This window comes from Ornithorhynchus anatinus, chromosome 16, assembly GCF_004115215.2.
Source record: "Ornithorhynchus anatinus isolate Pmale09 chromosome 16, mOrnAna1.pri.v4, whole genome shotgun sequence".
Taxonomy (NCBI): Eukaryota; Metazoa; Chordata; class Mammalia; order Monotremata; family Ornithorhynchidae; genus Ornithorhynchus; species Ornithorhynchus anatinus.
The window spans coordinates 28,060,478-28,079,402 of NC_041743.1; the positions used below are offsets into that span (position 1 = coordinate 28,060,478).

General features: G+C 42.0%; 1 protein-coding gene across 15 annotated transcripts in view; it reads left to right on the forward strand.

Annotated features, from left to right (window-relative positions):
• ABLIM1 (actin binding LIM protein 1) overlaps positions 1-18,925 on the forward strand; it is a 272,448-nt gene that overhangs the window by 176,382 nt on the left and 77,141 nt on the right. The window contains exon 1 of one of the 15 annotated variants that reach the window (XM_029080405.2): positions 7,624-7,844. The exons of the other annotated variants lie outside the window; for them this stretch is intronic. The gene's annotated coding sequence lies outside the window, so the exon portion shown is untranslated. Of the gene's footprint in view, positions 1-7,623; positions 7,845-18,925 lie in introns of those variants that run through there. 15 annotated transcript variants of the gene reach the window in all.

Genomic DNA, 18,925 nt, shown 5'->3' on the forward strand with positions numbered 1-18,925 from the left:
CAAACCCCTTATCCTTAAGGCAAGCGTCGGTCCTGTTTTGGTCTTTTTAAACCACATTCTCGCACGTGAATAGGATCTTACTGTTGGTAGCATCATTTTTGGAAATAAAGAACTGTATGTGTAGATATAGGAAATTAGAAAAACGCATCCTGCATGGTTCATCCCTCAGTTGTAAAGCTCTTGAGGCATTGTTTTGAAAGCTGGATCAAAAGCTGTTTCTCTCAGCATATGATATTTGGAGTTTTCAGCAGAAGTGATGGAGGGGGTTTCCCTGTTCTTGGAAATTGAGAAGCCCACAGTCTACTGGAGCCCAGGAGATGGTCATTTAGTGTCCATGAGGTCTCATCTGCCTTTTAAAGGACAAGGGCAGTTCAGTTTTGTGTTTAAACCAGGCTTGACAAGGAAATGCTAACTCCCAGGGGCTCATGGAAAACCTCTTGTTAAATCCCAGAGTGAAAGCCTTTCAACTGTGAGAAATCTAAGGAGAATTTCAGAAAGCTGAATTTAAGGAAGCTCAGAGGAAAAAGCAGAGTCCCTGGAGTTAGTCATTTGAGTCGATTACTATTTATGCCTTTTCCAGGGAGAGTGGTATGGAAATTTCCTTACCGAGAACTTCACTTTGATCGGCAATCTGATTTAATTTATGGTATTGAAACGCTTACTATGTACCAGGCATTGTACTAAGCAGTGGGGTAGATAGAAACTAATCAGGTTGGACACAGCGCATGTCCCACATAGGGGCTCACACTCTTAATCCCCATTTTACAGATGAAGGAATTGAAGTGCAGATAAGTTAAGTGACTTGCCCAAGGTCACACAGCAGTCATGGTGGAGATGGGGTTAAAACCCAGATCCTTCTAACTCCCAGGCCTGGGCTTTATCCACTAGGCCATGTTGCTTCAATTGTGTGTGCGTGTATTGTATACTGTGTATGTAACATGGCACACATAATAACCAAAGCCTAAACAAGGCCTGCTCTGTGGCGAGTATACTGTCTTTGGAGAAACCCAGGCTATGGGAATGGTAAGCAATAGAATGGAGGTGGGATTAGGGGCTGCTTGAGTATTGGGAAGTTTGTGGGACATATACAGTTTTACTAATCTGTGAACAATTAGATTTTCACCTGGAAAAAGGTTGTATGAGGAAGGAATTAGGAACATCATGCATTGGTGGTTATACTGTTAATGGGATCCAGAATATGGAATCAATCAGTGGTATTTATTGAACACTTAACGTATGCAGAGCACTGAACTAACCAGTTGGGAGAGTACGATAGATTGGGCAGATATGATCTCTGCCCACAAGGAGTTTACAGTCTAGAGGGGGAGACACACATTAAAGTAGTGATATGAAAACCAGGTGTTGAAAGACTAGGAAAAATATCGAACTCATGAGTCACATACAATTTCTTCATGTTTCAAGGTGCTACCCATTTTGGGAGTTTGAATAATATGGATTTATATTGTTCTGTAAAATGCCTTCTAGAAGCCTTTCTCTTCATCCTCAAGCCACTTGCAGGGCCTGGAATTTAGTAGTATTCTTTGAACAAGGCTCACACTTTTTGGGGAAGGGAGGAGTGTAAAATATGTTTTGTTTCTGCAAGTCCAGCTTGCCTTTCTATAGCAAAAATAAACACAAAGAAACTGAGCAAAGAAGTGTCAGAGAAAAAGTCCAAATGATGTTTTCCCAACATTATCAAATATAGAAATTCTTACGTGGTGAGCTTGTGTTCCTCCCTTTGCTATAAGCATGAATGAGCAATGTATTTATACATATACTTACACCTTTAGTCTTCTCCAGATAAAAGAAAATTAATACAAATCTACTCCAGGTTCTGTTCCCGAATATTCAGAAGCTCCCAATATTAGTGGAAGCCCCTTTTGGGCAGAGACCGTGTCTACCAACATTCTCACCCAAGTGCCTCGTCCAATACTTTGCACAAAGCAAGCATTTAATATACACCCGGATTGGTTGGTTGATCTGATTTATGCCAGATGGATTTCATTTGGCAAGCAAACCAGTTTTAACCATTTTCTAGAAATCCTGTTTCCAAATCAAGCTATGTTTTTTGCATAATATCGAAGAGCAAAGGTACTACCAGTTACAATGCAGATGCATCTAATTTTGTTTCCATAAGATGAAAACTCCTTTTAGGGATCCTGCTAAGAAGCTCCATCCATAGTCCCACATTTCTAAGTAACGCATTTGCAGATTTTATCTGAACCTCACTCTGTGGTCCCTGAACCAGTCAATCATATTTATTGATCATATGAGTAGAGCACTTATTGTGTGCTGAGCTTTGTACTAAGTGCTTGGGAGAGAACAATATAACAGACACATCTGCCTACAGTGAGCTTACAGTCTAGAGCGGGAGACAGACATTAATGTAAAGAAATAAATTTCAGATATTTACATAAGCACTCTGGGTCTGGGAGGGGGAATGAATAAAGGAGCAAGTCAGGGCGACCAGAAGGGAGTGGAAGGAAAGGAAAAGAGGGCTCGGGGGAGGAAGAGACCAACCAGCAGGCCTCCACAGTCATAAAAGCCCCCCTCAGTTTGGCTGTCCATGTGTTCTGCTCTAGGGGAAACCCCCCACAAGTCCGCATTAGTGTTTTGTGCCCCGACATTGGAGCAGATTCACACCTGGAAGATTGGAAACACTGAAGACCCAGTCATGGGTTTAGGTCAGTTAAATCCTCCTGGCCTCTTTTCTCTTCAGACGGTATCTGGCCACTTTGGCATGGGTGTAACGCCTTCCCGAGATAGTCCACTTCCTCCACAACGTGCAGGTTGCTACACGCCAGTTTCACCAAGAAGGAAACAGGCGGCTGAAGTTTGTTGTTTTTCATTATCGGCAACAGAGTCCTTGTGACATGAAAAGCAGACAAGTGGTTCTTCCACTGTTTAAAGGGAGACTTAAACAGAGGGCCAACTGAAACGTAGCTAACTAAGGCTGAAGGAAACATAATTGACCTCTGGAGAGCATTCAGTTCCAATTTCGCTTTGTGATCCAATACACAAAGACCATAAAGTCTTTTGGAGATGCAAATAGTGAGTATCTCTTACCAAAGACTCTCCTATAATTGACAAAGAGAGTACAGAAGTTATCCTGCGACAGTATGAAGAAATGTAATACTCCTTTTTGCAATACTGAAGTCATAACTGAACCTGAACATTTTAAAATCGGGGAAAACTATGAGGCTTTAGAATACAGGGTGCATTCCCAAGATATTGAGATTGAGCCTTTGAGAACTCTATATTATGGATAAATCACACTAGGAATCATCGATTCAGTAGAACACCTGGGGTGAGGGGCTAGATGGTTATGTGTCTTTCCCAAGGCCACATCTGTAAAATGGGGTTTACATACTTGTTTTCCCTTCCCCTTGGACTGTGAGAACCTCTGAGGGATAAGGACTGTGTCCAACCTGATTATCTTGTATCCCAATGCATATTTAGTACAGTTGTTGGCACATACCAAGCACTTCATAAATATTATTATTATTATCATTATTGTTATTTCCCTTAGCTAATGAAAGTATCCAACTCCAAAGCTCAACTTTACAAATGCCGATCCACTTGTATGGATAGGCACGAGAACGCTGATGGGCAATATAAGGAGCAGTGTGGCTCAGTGGAAAGAGCCCGGGCTTGGGAGTCAGAGGCTGTGGGTTCTAATCCCGGCTCCACCACTTGTCAGCTGTGTCACTTTGGGCAAATCACTTCACTTCTCTGTGCCTCAGTTACCCCATCTGGAAAATGGGGATTAAGACTGTGAGCCCCACGTGGTACGACCTGATTACCTTGCATCTACCCAGTGTTTAGAACAGTGCTTGGCACATAGTAGGCATTTAACAAATACCAAAATTATTAAAATTATTATTAAATCTTGCAATGCCGGCCCACTTTTAGTTGGCATTTCGGCAGCCTGACAAAGGGGGACTTCGATCTTTGAATCCAGATGCGGGTAGGCACCAAAACAGTCTATAACACAAACAGACTGGCCTCAGTGCCATCCCCCTCCTTCTCGCTCTGAGCAAATGGACTAAGCCCCTCCTCTGATATTAGGTCTGGAGCTGATGGGGATTAATCAAAGATCCCCTCAGGTGCAGTCAGTGACCCCAACCAATCTCGGGTGATTTGCTCCTACATCTGATGTGCTGTCTCAAGTTATTTGTGTGCATATATCCTTCAGTCAGTACTGTTTACTCCTGCAAGTTCAAAGCTCACTGGCCAAGAGCTTTACTGCTAAGAATAACCCTTTCTGTCCTTCCTCTACTTCTGAATTCTTTACCTAAATTGGCTAGCTTCCTGTGCTCTGTTATTCACATCTTAGAGGTGTTCTTTCAGCTGGTTGGTACGTGTTCTCTGCCCTCAAGGAGCTTAAAATTCATTTTCAGTTAATTGTGTATTTGCTCTACAGGCATGTGCCCTATGTGCGTTTCATATTCTCGTCAGGGATTCAGGAGTCCTAGGTTAGAGTTCTAACTCTGGTACTAACCCTGTGACTTAGAGTTGCCCTAGTTTCAATTTTTCCACGGATAAAATGAAAAGAATACCAACCGCCCTACCTCTTTCAAGGATCTTTGTTTAGATAAGTGAGTTGATATAGGCAAAATGGTCTGAGGTCCTTAGGAGAAAAATTGAGTATTAGCAAAAATACGTCACCTGGACCTGAGTGTCCCTGCCCTTGCCCATCCCTCATCCCACCCCACTTCCTACCTGCAGGTGGTGGGACTCTCCAGAGAACAGCTGCGGTGGGCATACTGTCCCATTTAGTGGCTCTGCCCCCACAGGAACTCATGCCTCTGCGCTTGGCCTCTCCCCAAGTTGTCCCGAGGGCTATAGGTTCCAAACCCTGGATTTTTTGCCTTCTGTCTTCCCACTTTCCTCTTTGTAACTGCTCTCTTCCTCTTTCATTCAATCACATTTATTGAGCACATACTGTGTGCAGAGCACTGTAGTAAGCACTTGGGAGGGTACAATACCACAATAAACAGTCACATTGCCTGGCCACAACAAGATTACTTTTCCCTTGGGAAGGAGATCCTGCTTTCCCTCCTCTCCTTCACTATAGCCTTCCCAGCCAACTGCTTCCTGGGAATTCTCTCCGAGCCAATCAGAGCAATCGGAGGTTATCGGGAAACAAAAATCTCATCAACCAGTCAGTCAGTCGAGTGTATTCATTGAGCCCTTACTGTGTACAGAGCAATGAGCAAATCATTTGGGAGAGTACAGTGTCACAGATTTGGTAGACTTGTTCCCTGCCCACGAGGAGCTAATCAGTGGTATTTATTGAGCACTCACTGTGTGCAGAGTGCTGTACTAAGCACTAAGAAAAATACAGTATAATAGAATTGGTAGATGAGATGCCTGCCCCCAAGGAGCTTTCCGTCTGCTGGCTAAGTAGATATCACATTAATAAGTGGTCTTTGCTTTAATAATAATAATAATAATAATAATAATGTTGGTATTTGTTAAGTGCTTACTATGCGCAGAGCACTGTTTTAAGCGCTGGGGTAGACACAGGGGAATCAGGTTGTCCCACGTGGGGCTCACAGTCTTAATCCCCATTTTACAGATGAGGGAACTGAGGCACGGAGAAGTTAAGTGACTTGCCCACTGTCACACAGCTGACAAGTGGCAGAGCCTGGATTCGAACTTGTGACCTCTGACTCCAAAGCCCGTGCTCTTTCCACTAGCTTTAGGTAGTGCTAGGGTGATTGACTGTGGTGATCATCATCAATGTGTAGACACATATGAATACGAGGCCCCTAGACCCTACAGATTATCAGGATTGAAACCTAGAAATTAAGACTAATATCTAGCATTTACTGTGTCTGAAAATATAATAATAATTGTTGTATTTAAGTGCATACTATGTGCCAGGCACTGTACTAAGTATTGGGTTAGATACAAGGTAATCGGGTTGGACACAGTCCGTGTCCCACATTGGATTCACAGTCTTAATCCCCATTTTACAGTTGAGGTAACTGAGGCACAGAGAAGTTAAGTGACTTACCCAAAGTCATACAGCAGACAAGTGGCAAAGGTTCGGATTAGAACCCAGGTCCTTCTGACTCCCAGGCCTGTGCTCTATCCACTAGGCAACGCTGCTTCGTAAAAGATTTAAAAAGTGGGGAGTAGTCTTAACATAAGAGAGATTGCTTGCCCATACTCTTCTATGTGTTTTTAAAAATCAGAAATGTTATCTTACCCTTATATGGGAATAAACTATGTCTGAATCAAATCGAGAGTTTCATACCTCTTTTTACACTTATTTTTTTTTTATAATTCAACAAGTAACTTGGTGGCATCTTCAAGTGTATGGAAACTGAATCTCCTATTTGTTGTTCATTAGTAGACAGCACTCAGCCCAAAACATATTTTTGACCCCTATTCTAAACCATTCATGAAGGACAAACATATGTGATATATTTTCATGTGTGTACAGATTTAGAGATGTGTTGGGCAAAGTAACCCTTTGTCAGTATGAACAGTGGTAAAGAAGGAGATGGGGAGAAGATGAAGAGAGTTTTAAAAAAATGAGAAAGGAAAAATAGAGAAAAAAAGAGATCTATCTGAGTAGAGTCGTGGTAAGGGAGAGGCGTGAAAGTGGAAGGACACTTTAGGGCCACAAGAAATCATCTCAGATGTCTCATTCTTATGAGTATGTGCCTTATGCTCAAGACCTCTCAATCAATGATGGTATTTATTGAGCACTTACAGAGCACTGTACTAAGTGTTTGAGAAAGTGCAGTGTAACAGAGTTGGTAGTCACATTCCCTGCCCATTTTAGAAGCAGCATTGGTTCTTTTCCCCATAATGTTGTTAGTGTTGGGTTATTCACTCAGAACCGTGCAGCTGGTAGACGAGTTTATCCTGTGGATTTGCCTTGGACTGAAAAATTTGAGAAGCATTTTGGGCCCCACCCTCCTATTGCTCAGATGAAAGCGCATGAGTTTCAGTATACCTTTCTACCCAGGGTTTCCTTTCACAGAAGTGACCGGTGTCCAAGTTACACTAGCCAACAGTTGATTTAGGAGAGCCAAGATAGAAAACATTATAGGAGAGCCCAAATTAAGTATTTTATTAGAGGATGAAAACTTTTTCAGAACAGTGCTTTTGTGCATGCTTTAAAGCAGGGAAACGTGGTAAATGTTAAATCATAATTCAGAACTGGAGGAGTCACATACAGAATAATGGTGCAGTCAATTAAAAATGTTGCCCATTTCAATTACGTTAAGAAATGTCACGACGTTTGGGTGTATTTGCCTCAGAATCAGGCATCCTGAGGAAATAGCTTCCAACTCATGTTTGCAGTCTGTAAAATTTAAAACACCTTTCAAACTGTTGAAAAATGAAGAAAAGTATCTTGAGTTAAATAACAGGGTCATCTTGAGTTTCACCCAAGTGCTTGGTGTTTGCCTCTTTTGCATAACTTCTGACAGCAATTTTCCTCACACTAAGTGAACATGAAGAAATGGTACTGTCCCCACCTGCATCAGAAATCCCTACCCCTTTTCTTTTAAAAAATGGACTGGTCCTGTGGTTATCGGTGTGTTTAACAAGTAGTCAAAAAAAAAAAAAAGAAAGAAACAAACCTGAACTGTTCATTTTCTTTTGGGAGAATGTATGCTGAGGGATATAGTCATTTTTTCATTGTTATTTTGGCTAGAAATCCAGTTATGTAATTGGAGGCTGTGAAAGCTAAAATATGCACTAGCTAGGGACGGTCTGGTATTTGCAAGGCATGTCAAAGTGTGCTGAATCTGAAACTAGGTGGAGAGCACTGCGGAGCAGATTTCCGAGAGTGGAGACAGACTGAAAGAACCTTAGCAAAGGTAAACCGTAGTTGGGAAACACTGATTTTTGAATTGCTCAGCTAACTTGGAAATGCTAGCAATGCTTTAGAATACAGTTGATAGCTTCCTGTTGGTTTTGATCTTTTTCTGGGTTAGCAAATGGCAAATGAAAATGACTCCAGGTTTTATTCGGGGGTTGCTTATGCTACATGTCCAGACTGATTTATTTATGTACTTTTTGTCGGGGTGAAGTTAAGAAAATGAAGTGAGTGATCATCTTTTGCTGATTGATTTTCTAGAGGCTGATCCAGTTGCTAGGGATCACTGTGCTATTTTAAAATTTGAAATTCTAGTGCAGTCTTCAAGTTTACCTTCGAAATGGTTGTAAACTCTGATTAATTTTAGAAAACTCACTTGAGACTTTATAGTTTGGACTGATTAGCTTTTAAAAGAGTTGGTGACTTGAAGGGGGAGTTTAGCTGATGTTTCTCGGTTAACATGAAAACGAGACTTTGCCTTTTGACGTTTCCAGAGCATGAAAAGGAGGAAGTGAAACTAGTTTGAGTGCCTTGCATCTTTTGTTGCAGTTGAGGCTTGATTGATTTTCGTGTCTTAAGCCATCCTCACTTTTGGACAGAAAATAAAGCACTGTAGTATATATATATTTTAATTTAGAGCTAGATTTCTCACACCCCTTAAAATCTAATCAGGTTTAACGGTACATTCTACAGAAACGTTTTTAATAGGAGAACAATCTTGGTAATCGTTTGAACTAGACATCTGACCTGGGAAAAGATTTGATTTATGATCAGAAAATAATGCAGTGTGTAAATCTGGCAGGATCCCAGGAAGGGTGTTGGTGAGCCTAGGGACTTCATCGGCTGTTCTTAGCTATCTATCACTCGGCAGCGATTGAAGACAAAAATGCAGCTTGTTTTCTTTCCAACAGTTTAGTGAGGAATGTTAAGAGGATGTAGAATTACTTAGATTACTCTGACAGGTTGTGACAAGTAAATGAAAAAAACATCTCATTAAAATATGATTGTTACCATTCTGTGGTGGATCAAAAGGCTTGTGGAGTCTTGTAAGAACTTAGAAAATTTGTGAATTTGCCATGGTTTATATGGATAAATTTTTTTTTATAATCTTTTAAGAAAAACATGAAAACTTGCCAAACTTTTAGTTACAACCCTGTACATTTTCCTGTAGGTTGAGCCAAATATTTTTAGTATGCTGCTTTCACTTGCTAATGATTTTAGCACTATTCTCAGGGATTCCAAAACAGAAACTCACCCAGAATATTCCTGAGGCCAAAAGAAAGTCACTGAAATTCCTCTCCCAGTTAGATCCCCGAGCCACAGAAAACCAGAAGAGGCAAGAAAAGGCCAAAGTAGCTTCACAGTCGCAGTGAAGTAGGTCTCTGCTTCTAACTTAGGGGAGGGGTATTAGTGAAAAGGAATCGATCGATTAATGGTACTGAAGACCCACCGAGTGTGAAGTCCCGTACTAAGCATTCGGGAGAGAATAACGATCAAATCAGTCAACCGATGGCAAAAGCAAGATACCTGCTCTCCCTGTACTCTGGGAGTCTAAAATAATAATAATGGTGTTTAAGTGCTTCCTATATGTCAAGTACTGTACTAAGCACAGGGGTAGATAAAAGATAATCTAGTTGGACACAGTCCCTGTCCCCCATAGGGCTCATGACCTAAAGGGGAGTGAGAACAGGTATTGAATCCCCATTTTGCAGATGAGGAAACTGAGGCCCAAAGACATTGTGACTTGCCCAAGGTCACACAACAGGGAAGTAGCTGAGTTGGGATTAGAACCCAGGTCCTCTGACTTCTGGGCACGTGCTCATTCCAGTAGGACACGCAGGCAAAAAATGACATACAAATAAAGGGAGTGGAAAGAAGAACGAGAATTTAACAGCACAAATATCTCAGGATGAAATATCAAATAAATATTTGATCGTCAAATTGAGTATGTATGTACATAAATGCTGAGAATGGGAGTAAAAGAGCCAAGTGCTAAAGTTGGCTGCTGTGTAAAGTGTCAAAGCACAGTGGGTGTGATCCCGAGATCAACCAATCAATCCGTTTCATTCTAGGAAGAGCGTTGGGCTTTTAGAGCTTAGGTTTAGTTTGCAGACTGGTGACTGCTGGGATAATAGCACAGATTTATTCCTGAGGCCAAATAAGTGTGTGTTACATAAATCTCCTTTCTACCAGTTACTGACTTTACCTGGGAGAACACGTTCCTTAATTTAATAGGTACTAAAAGAACTTTTTTCTCCTTCATACGCTTCTGAAAGATTTCCCCAAAATGTTATGTGAAACTGTGTTCTGCCTTTGTTTTCAGAACCAGGAAACAAGTTCAGAGTTTTGATCCGATTTCCTTTGGAAGCATCAGAATATTGCATGAGATGGTGTGATACTTGTGGATTTAACTTTTGGTTTTGCGTTATTATGGGTATTTAATTTCTCAAAATTATCTGTAATGATTTTTTTAGTTCCCCAAGTTACACAGCAGCATATTAGGTTTCCGGGCTGTTCCATGCGGCTATCTCTTCATCAATCTGATCATGAGTAGCCTTCATTAAATGCTTATTATGCACGGAGTACGTTACAGGCATGTCAAATGTATCCCCATTAGATTATAATCTCTATGATCTTGTTTTTGTTGTGCTTTCCAAGTGCTTAGTACGGTGCTTCACCCTTAGAAAGTAATCGATAGATAATATTGATTGACTGTTTGGTCTTTCATTCATCTGTGGGCTGCCCTTTTGAAAATTACAAATCTATTTTCTGTAAAATTATTAGCAACGTAGTTATTATTAAATAGAACACAAAACAATTAAATTGATGAATGTCTTAGAGCTACAATATCACCTTCCACAGGGACAGGGATGATGTTCCAAGATGAGACGACGACAAAGGCAGGAAAGGGAGGGAAAGAGACACAGGCAAAGGCAATATTCACACGCAATAATAATGGTGATGTTATTTGTTAAGTTCTTACTATGTGCCAAGCACTGTTCTAAGCACTGGGGGAGATACAAGGTAATCAGATTGTCCCCCGTAGGGCTCACAGTCTTCATCCCCATTTTAAAGATGAGGTAACTGAGGCACAGAGAAGTTAAGTGATTTACCCAAGGTCACACAGCAGACAGATGGTGGAATCATCAGCAGATAGAACCCACATCCTCTGACTACCAAGCCCTTGTCGTTTCCACTAAGCCCCGCTGCTTCACAAGCACACATAGTCCAATATGTGCGCACAAAAACACAGCATATACAGATCATGGAGCTCTCACAGCATGCACCTACAGGGTGAATCTACACAGGCCGTTCAAACATGCATATATGCACTCACTATTACACATGCACTACTGTTGGTATTTGTTAAGCGCCTGCTATCTGCCAAACACTGTTCTAAGCAATGGGGTAGATTCAAGGTAATCAGGTTGTCTCACGTAGGGCTCACAGTCTCCATCCCCATTTTCCAGATGAGGCAACTGAGGCTCAGAGAAGTTAAGTGATTTGCCCAAGGTCACACAGCTGACAGGCGGAGCCGGGATTAGAACCCACGATCTCTGACTCCCAAGCCCGTGCTCTTTCTCGCTGTCTCCCATACATTAGCTTCCCTCTAGTACATAGCCCTCCCCACCATGCAACCTTCTTGCACATACTCACTGGCAAAATACTTTCTCTCTCCCTCTCCTTTTTCCCTGGAAAGGCCAGCCAAAAAAAGGGCGAGAGGAAAAGGGAGTGAGAAAGTGACAGAGGCACCATCTTTCTCCTCTGTTGACATCCCTCTCACACCTGATGCTCTCCAGGGTTTTCTGCTCAGAGGAACTGGGTGGAGGGGCCCTGCTGTCAGCCTGGGAGAGAAACCCCTGGCAGAGACACTTCCAGTCGGTCCCCTCTCCTTTCTCAGACTCTGCCCACTTCCTCTTCACACCCCGATACTGAACCATGCTCACCCATGCCTGATCCCTTACACACACACTCTCGTTTGCTCCAGCACACATTTGTTCACTCATACACGAGCCATCTTGTATGCTAACATAACTAAGCACTCAGTTGTTCTTACCCGTATTAGGTCTCACCCACATGTTCACTTGCTCATTCATTACCCCCACATATTCACCATCTCTTCCTTCCTCCCTCCCCCACCCCGCAACGCACCCGCTCACTCTCTTATTCTTATCGGGAGATGCTGGGGCTGTGGGAGCTGAATAATTACATGTGGGTTATGCAAGTGACTGCAGGCACTCATGCCCAGGTGCAGGGGGAAGAGGAAGAATCGTCTGCTGGGGACTTTCTGTCTTGCCCGAAGCACCAGTTTGGTTGCAGTTTCTAGGGCTGAGATCACATACTGTGGGGCCCCAAGGAGAAAGAGGAGAAGTTTCTCAGGCAAGATGTGAAAATGTTGTTCTTCGTTGTCGGTATTTATTGAAGGGTGATTGTTCTAAGACCTTGGGAGCATTCCACATAAGCGATGAGAGAAGCAGCATGACCTAGTGGAAAGAGCGCAGATGTGGATGTGGGTGTCAGGAGACCTGGGTTCTAATCCTAGTGCCACGCACCTGCTGTGTGACCTTGGGCAAGTTCCTTAACTTCTCTGTGCCTCAGTTCCCTCATCTGCAAAATGAGGGAATTGTTCTCCCTTCTACTTAGACTCTGAGCCCCATGTGGGATCTGATGATCTTGTATCTACCCCAGTGCTTAGAACAGTGTTTGTCACATTGTAAGCACTTAACGAATATCACAATTATTATTATTAATAATAATTTGATGTTGGGCTCCTATCCTACCCTCAAGGAGCATACAATCTAATATCCTTGTAAAATTTACATGCTACATCTAACATGTTTGTGTATTCACATAGTTATGTATTATATTCCCTTGTTCCATAGTTGCATATTTCATTAGATTACTCCTGTGCAAAATCTGCAAATAAAAAATTTTATTTGGCTTAAACGTGTTCTTGAAATAGTAGTAGGGATAGTATTTATTAAGTGCTTACCATACGGAGAGTTCTGTCCTCGCCACTGGGAAAGAGTAAAGAACTGGGAAATACTAAGGCCTATGGGGTTTAGTGGTCGTAAATCTTAAAAAAAAAAAAAAACCCAACAACAAAACAGTTAAAAAAACCTTATAGTTCACCTATTGTTCACCACTCCACAGGATGTTTTGGCTGTAGTTATTTGTTTCTTATCAGAGTTGTTAGCTCCCACAGCAGGGATTTTGTGGTTTTTGCTTGTAAACAAAGATAAGATAAAATGCTTCCCTTGAGATTGTTTCCTTTTATTTTTATTGCTAAATACCAATTTGGCTCTTTTATGTTATCTGAGCTCCTTGCAGCTGCTTTTGAGCATCTGTGCTGACATCCATACCTAGTCAAAATAAATATAAATTTATTTTAGTGATTCCCACAGGCTCACAAAGATGGAGGATTGCATTTTGTTGAGAATGTCTGAATTAAAAAATACTTGTTAGAGCTAACATCTGGTATCTTGGGTTGGTGTCTAACCACAGGTTCTGAAGTCAGCTCTAAAAAGATACCTTGACTTTCAGTTTTAAATGGTTCAGTTAGCATCAGTTTTGAATGGTTCAGCTAATGTTAATTTTGAATGCCTCAACTAAACATGAGTTTTGAGTGGTTCAAGGCAAGTTAATTAGTATCGAAGACATTAAATTTCCCTTTGTACCATAAGGGACTTCTCTGAGGTTCACATCTGGAATGACAGAGGACTGTGGAATCACAGAACAGAGCAATCAAAGGAACTCGAGATGACTTCTTCTTGTTTCCCATTGGGGCAGGGAACTCTTTGCTTGAAAACTTCTTTGGGTCACCCGTGCCAGTGTTCTACCACCCTGAGTTTTTGAGAAATTCCTTATCATGTCCAGCCCAAATCTCTTCTGCTTTTATTTAAGTTCATTTTCTCTTAACACAAAAACCAACTAGACAATGTGCCCCACATAAAAACCTTTCTTACTCTTGAAGATGTTTATTATCCATTAACCACTCCATACTGTAGCCTGTTGTTTTAGGACAACTTTTCTGATTTGTTTATATTTTTTTAAATTGTGTTCCTCCTATATGTTGGCAAGCCCACCCACTTTGATATTACTTTCAGGTGGAATGAGCATGCTCTTGATTGAAGGTCTCTATAAGTAGTTAATAATGTTGGTATTTGTTAAGCGCTTACTATGTGCCGAGCACTGTTCTAAGCGCTGGGGTAGACACAGGGGAATCAGGTTGTCCCACGTGGGGCTCACAGTCTTAATCCCCATTTTACAGATGAGGGAACTGAGGCACCGAGAAGTTAAGTGACTTGCCCAAAGTCACACAGCTGGCAAGTGGCAGAGCTGGGGTTTGAACCCATGACCTCTGACTCCAAAGCCCGTGCTCTTTCCAGTGAGCCACGCTACTTCTCAAGTAGTTGTGGCATTTAAAGACTTACTACGTGCCAAGCTCGGTACTAAACATTGTGATAGATGCAGTATTTTGCCATTTTGCAGATGGGGGAACTGAGGCACGGAGAAATCAAGTAATAATAATAATAATGGTATTTGTTAAGCACTTACTACATGCCAAACACTGTTCTGAGCACTGGCGTAGATAGAAAATAATCAGGTTGACAGTCTCTGTCCCACATGGGGCTCACAGTCTTAATCCCCATTTTGCAGATGGGGTAACCGAGGCATAGAGAAGTGAAGTGACTTCCCCAAGGTCGACACAGCAGACAAGTGGCAGAGGGCGGGATTAGAACCCACATTCTCTTACTCCCAAGCCCATGCTCTTGCCACTAGACCATGCTGCTTCTGACTAGCCTAAGTTCACACAAAAGGTAAGCAGCAGAGCCAGAATTAGAACCCAGGTCTTTTGACTCTCAGGCCTGTGCTCTTTCCACTAGGCCACACTGCCTTAACTGGCCACTGGACCTAACCCTGTTGGCACCACTTGATTTCCCCAAACAAATTGCTCCTGACTCACTGATGACTCCTCTTTGGGGGCAACCCTAGTATCAGCTGGCCATCCACCTAACAGAAATGGGATCAAGGCCATACTTTCCCAGCTTGTCAATGAGACTGTCATGGAGTATTGAATCAAAAACCTTATTGAAGTCTAGCTAGAGTAATGTTATGGTTATTTAAGTGACTACTATGTGCCAACCATTCTGCTAAGCACTCTATCATAGAAGGGTAATAAATTGGCTTGGCACAATTTGCTTTTCATCAAATCATGTCAGTTGCTTGCTAGTGTCTTCTGCCTTCCAGGTGTTTGGACCATATTTTTTTAATATCTTAGATGTTGATGTTACATTTATCACCCAGGATTCCCCTTTAAGTTGAATAATTTTTTTTAGGCCTCTCACCTTTATTATCCGCCACTTGTCCCCGATACAATACTATCTGATGTATTCCGGGATGCACTGTGATATCTCCATTTTTTAAAAAACTCTTTAATCTTGTTCTCGCCTCATTCTAATTTGGTATTCAGTTTTTCACCACCGGTGGGATTTGACATGGCTAAATGTCATATTTCTTCTTCTTTTTTTTTTTTGTAAACAGCTATCCTTTTTACTGGGAGAAGAGGGTATCATTTTTCATGACCCTCTAACATCTTCTATGGGTTTTTATTTTATCTAAACCTCCCTGCCCTGCCAGATTGCTTTTGCCCAGGGGATATATAGAGTTGGGGTACATCTGAAGGTCACGTAACCAGAATTGGAAACTTTTACAAGCTGCCAAAATTTGGGTTGTGTCTCTGACTTGCTGGTGTCTGTTCTGAGATGCAAAGCGACAGTCTGCAGCATAATTGGAGCGGACTTGTTTATCTGCAGGAATGACCAGTGGTTTCAGCATTTGCGGATGTGCGTGTACTGGGGGGATTACTAAGTTTCAATTCTCTCTGCAGTGGGAACTGAATTGAGTGGTGTAGCCTCACCTGTAGACATAGGCCATAATTGTTGAACAGCTGGACGCGCTCTGGGTCACAGTATGACTTGATGACAAGTTTAAAGAGGCTGGGCCCAGGGATTAGATGGTCTGGTCTGTCAGCAGGTTTTCTTGGCAGGGAGACTAGTTGTAGTGAGTCCTATAGAGAAGCAAGAGCCCACTGGGACTAGCACCTGGTTAGAGTTCCTGAGCAGAAGATTTCAAGTGCAGGAAAGTGACACACGTCATTTAGCTTATGGATGACGGAGAGTTTGAAACACCCATTCAGAGACAGAGGGCAAGTGCTCATTGTGGACAGGGAATGTGTCTGCATATTGTACTCTCCCAAGTGCTTAGTACAGTGCTTTACACATAGTAAGCACTCAATAAATGCGAGTGAATGAATAAAGTTAAGTGGAGTGTGTGAAATGCCCTTTTGGAGCCCAAAAGGGCAAGTCTGAAAGCAATTCCTCATGAAGCAGATCACTGTGACAGATACACAGTGGGAACTGCAGACAATTTCCAACTGCCTGGGCAAGCTATCCTCTTTACTTTTTCCTTGCCGGAAGAAGGTAATACAAGGAAAGAGCGTCCACTGTCCCTATGTTGTAAGGCTTCACCATTAGGCAAGGAGGTTTAGAAGAGTTTTGCTTTGTCATTTTTAATAGCTCTCCCAAAGGACATAAATGGCTTCTCAAGTGTTAAAAAGAATCCTTCTTGTGATGATGAACTACAAGAGGACAGATCAGTGCAATGTATGTATTGATTCATTCAGAAGTTATGATGGAAGTCCACCCATACTTTTCCACCCTGGCTCTTCCACTTGTCTGCTCTGTGACCTTGGACAAATCACTACACTTCTCTGTAGCTCGGTTCCCTCATCCATAAAATGGGGATTGAGACTTGGAGCCCCACATGGAACAGGGACTGTGTCCAACCCGATTTGCTTGTATCAAACCCAGAACTTCGTACAGTGCCCGACAAATAGTAAGCGCTTAACAAATGCCATAATTATTGTAATGATTATTTCCACCAGTTGCATTCTATCAGAACCTTCCCCACCCCTTGACTTTTCAACCACTGCCATTGTATTCTCTATTCCAGGTAAATAACCTGAATCCTATTTATCTTCCACATTTATAGAGGTCTGCGCGTATGTGTTTTATTTCATTTGTTTGTGTAGCCGGGGTCGTCTGTCTTAGATTTGGAGCACTGAAGCATGCAGGAACCATTTCTATTTAATTTGCTTCATGTAGCGTTCAGTCCAGCATTGACTGTGGTTGAGTGCTTAAGAAATATTTTGATGATGATGATTTTAGAGAATTTCTTAAAGCCACGTTCTCATTATTGCTGTAGAATTGCATCAGGAGCACCAGACCAAAAGCAATATTTCTTTTTGATTTGGGATTAAAGGCAGTCCAGTGGGTTCTTGCATCCTGTTCGAAGAAGGTGTGGTTAATTGATAGCTTCACAGTTTGAGATTCATGACAGCTTTCTCCCTAATGATACGTTTAGCATTTCAGCGGGGGAGAAACATGTGCAAGGAGAAAAGGGCATTATTGTGAAAGGTACTTTCCTCTGATTTGGGAACAGAACCCTTCCAAGAGCCATGAATTCTAGCCATGTGGAAGCCTTTCTGCAGTTGAAAATCAGCACTTAGACTTCTGAAAATCGTCCTTAATGTGAAAATAAGTCAGCAGTGGGTTGTATGATACTTCTATTGACTTGATGAACAAAGGGATAGGACAAAGAGACAGAGAAAGAGAAAGCCATACCTCTCAGAGCTCTAGAGATTTTTCTTTCTAGTGATTGCCATCCTGAATGATATAGGGGCTCCATTATTAACAATATTACAGACTAAACATGTCCATTAATCATGGTTCACTGCAAGGACATCTACTTGTGTAATTGTCTCATGATAAAATATCTTTATGAAGGCAAACTGTAATGGTCACAATTTTTCCACATTGATATTTTGAGGGTAAAACCCTCCTCATTTAATAGTGCTGTCTAGATGCTCTGGAGTGACTGCATTTCTTTCCCAGTTGGGAAGAAGTGGGAAGGGAAATACCTTCGCTTCTCTGTTGACTCTAGGAAGAAGTAGTGTGGCCTGGTGGAAAGAACCTGAACCTGAGAGTGAGGGGACCTGGTTTCTAAACTCGGTCCTGGACTTGCCTGCCAGGTTTTCTGGGCCTCAGTTTCCTCATCTGTAAAATGGGGGTTAAATATCTGTTTTCCTTCCCTCTGAGGCTGTGAGCCTCTGTGTGGGGCAGGGACTGTGTCCAGTGTGAATATCTCGAATCTACCGCAGTGCTTAGTATAACATTAACAGATACCACAGTAATTATCAGTACCTGCAGAAACAGACTCTGTTTGCCCAGACTGTTGTGCATGTTATACCCAGGGTCTCCGCCAGCCAGGTTTGAGGCAGAACCGTGGGAGGTTGAGTGCTCTCCCTGACGCGGGTGTGAAGTTGTGCCTCTTGGAACATTCCATCGTGGTTAGCCCGCCGTTTCACTTGGAGACTGAAACAGTTCCCTGCTCTTGACCTGTGCCTCTGTAGCAAATTAATTTGCACTTGTGTTTGCCAAGAAACTCTCTGAGAGGAAAATCCCAGCATGAAAAGGCTACAGGGATGGGAAAACAGTTATTACCAAACCCTGCAACGTGTCCATGTTACTTAAAATCGGTGAAGATTTTCCTCCAAACTGAGTGCTAGAATTTTCTATAGCAATTTTGATGTACCTCTAAATTGTCTGACCCTAAACAGCATTCTTCAGCTTTCCCACTCTCCAAGTCTCTTGTACTATCCTTTCATCTTCCTCTGACTTCTCAGTGACCCTTTTCCTAAAATCATTCCAGAGATTCCAAACTCTTTTTTAGTATTTTTTTGCCCTCCCAACTTCCAATCCACTGTGGACTTGTTTCCCCCCCGCCACTATCTACTCTGGGTTAGGTAGATCTACCTACTGTGTTTTTTACCCTCTTCCCTTCCTTCCTGAGCGGTTTTTTTGGTTTTTTTTTTCTTTATTTTCAGAATACCACAGCTTCCTCTCAGAAGTCTGTTAGGGGACTGTAGCTCAAATCTCTCAAGTGCTGTTGTTTTATATAATTCCAAAGGACTCACTTCTAATCAGGTTCAGTTTTTCTCAGCTTCATAGAACAGGGATA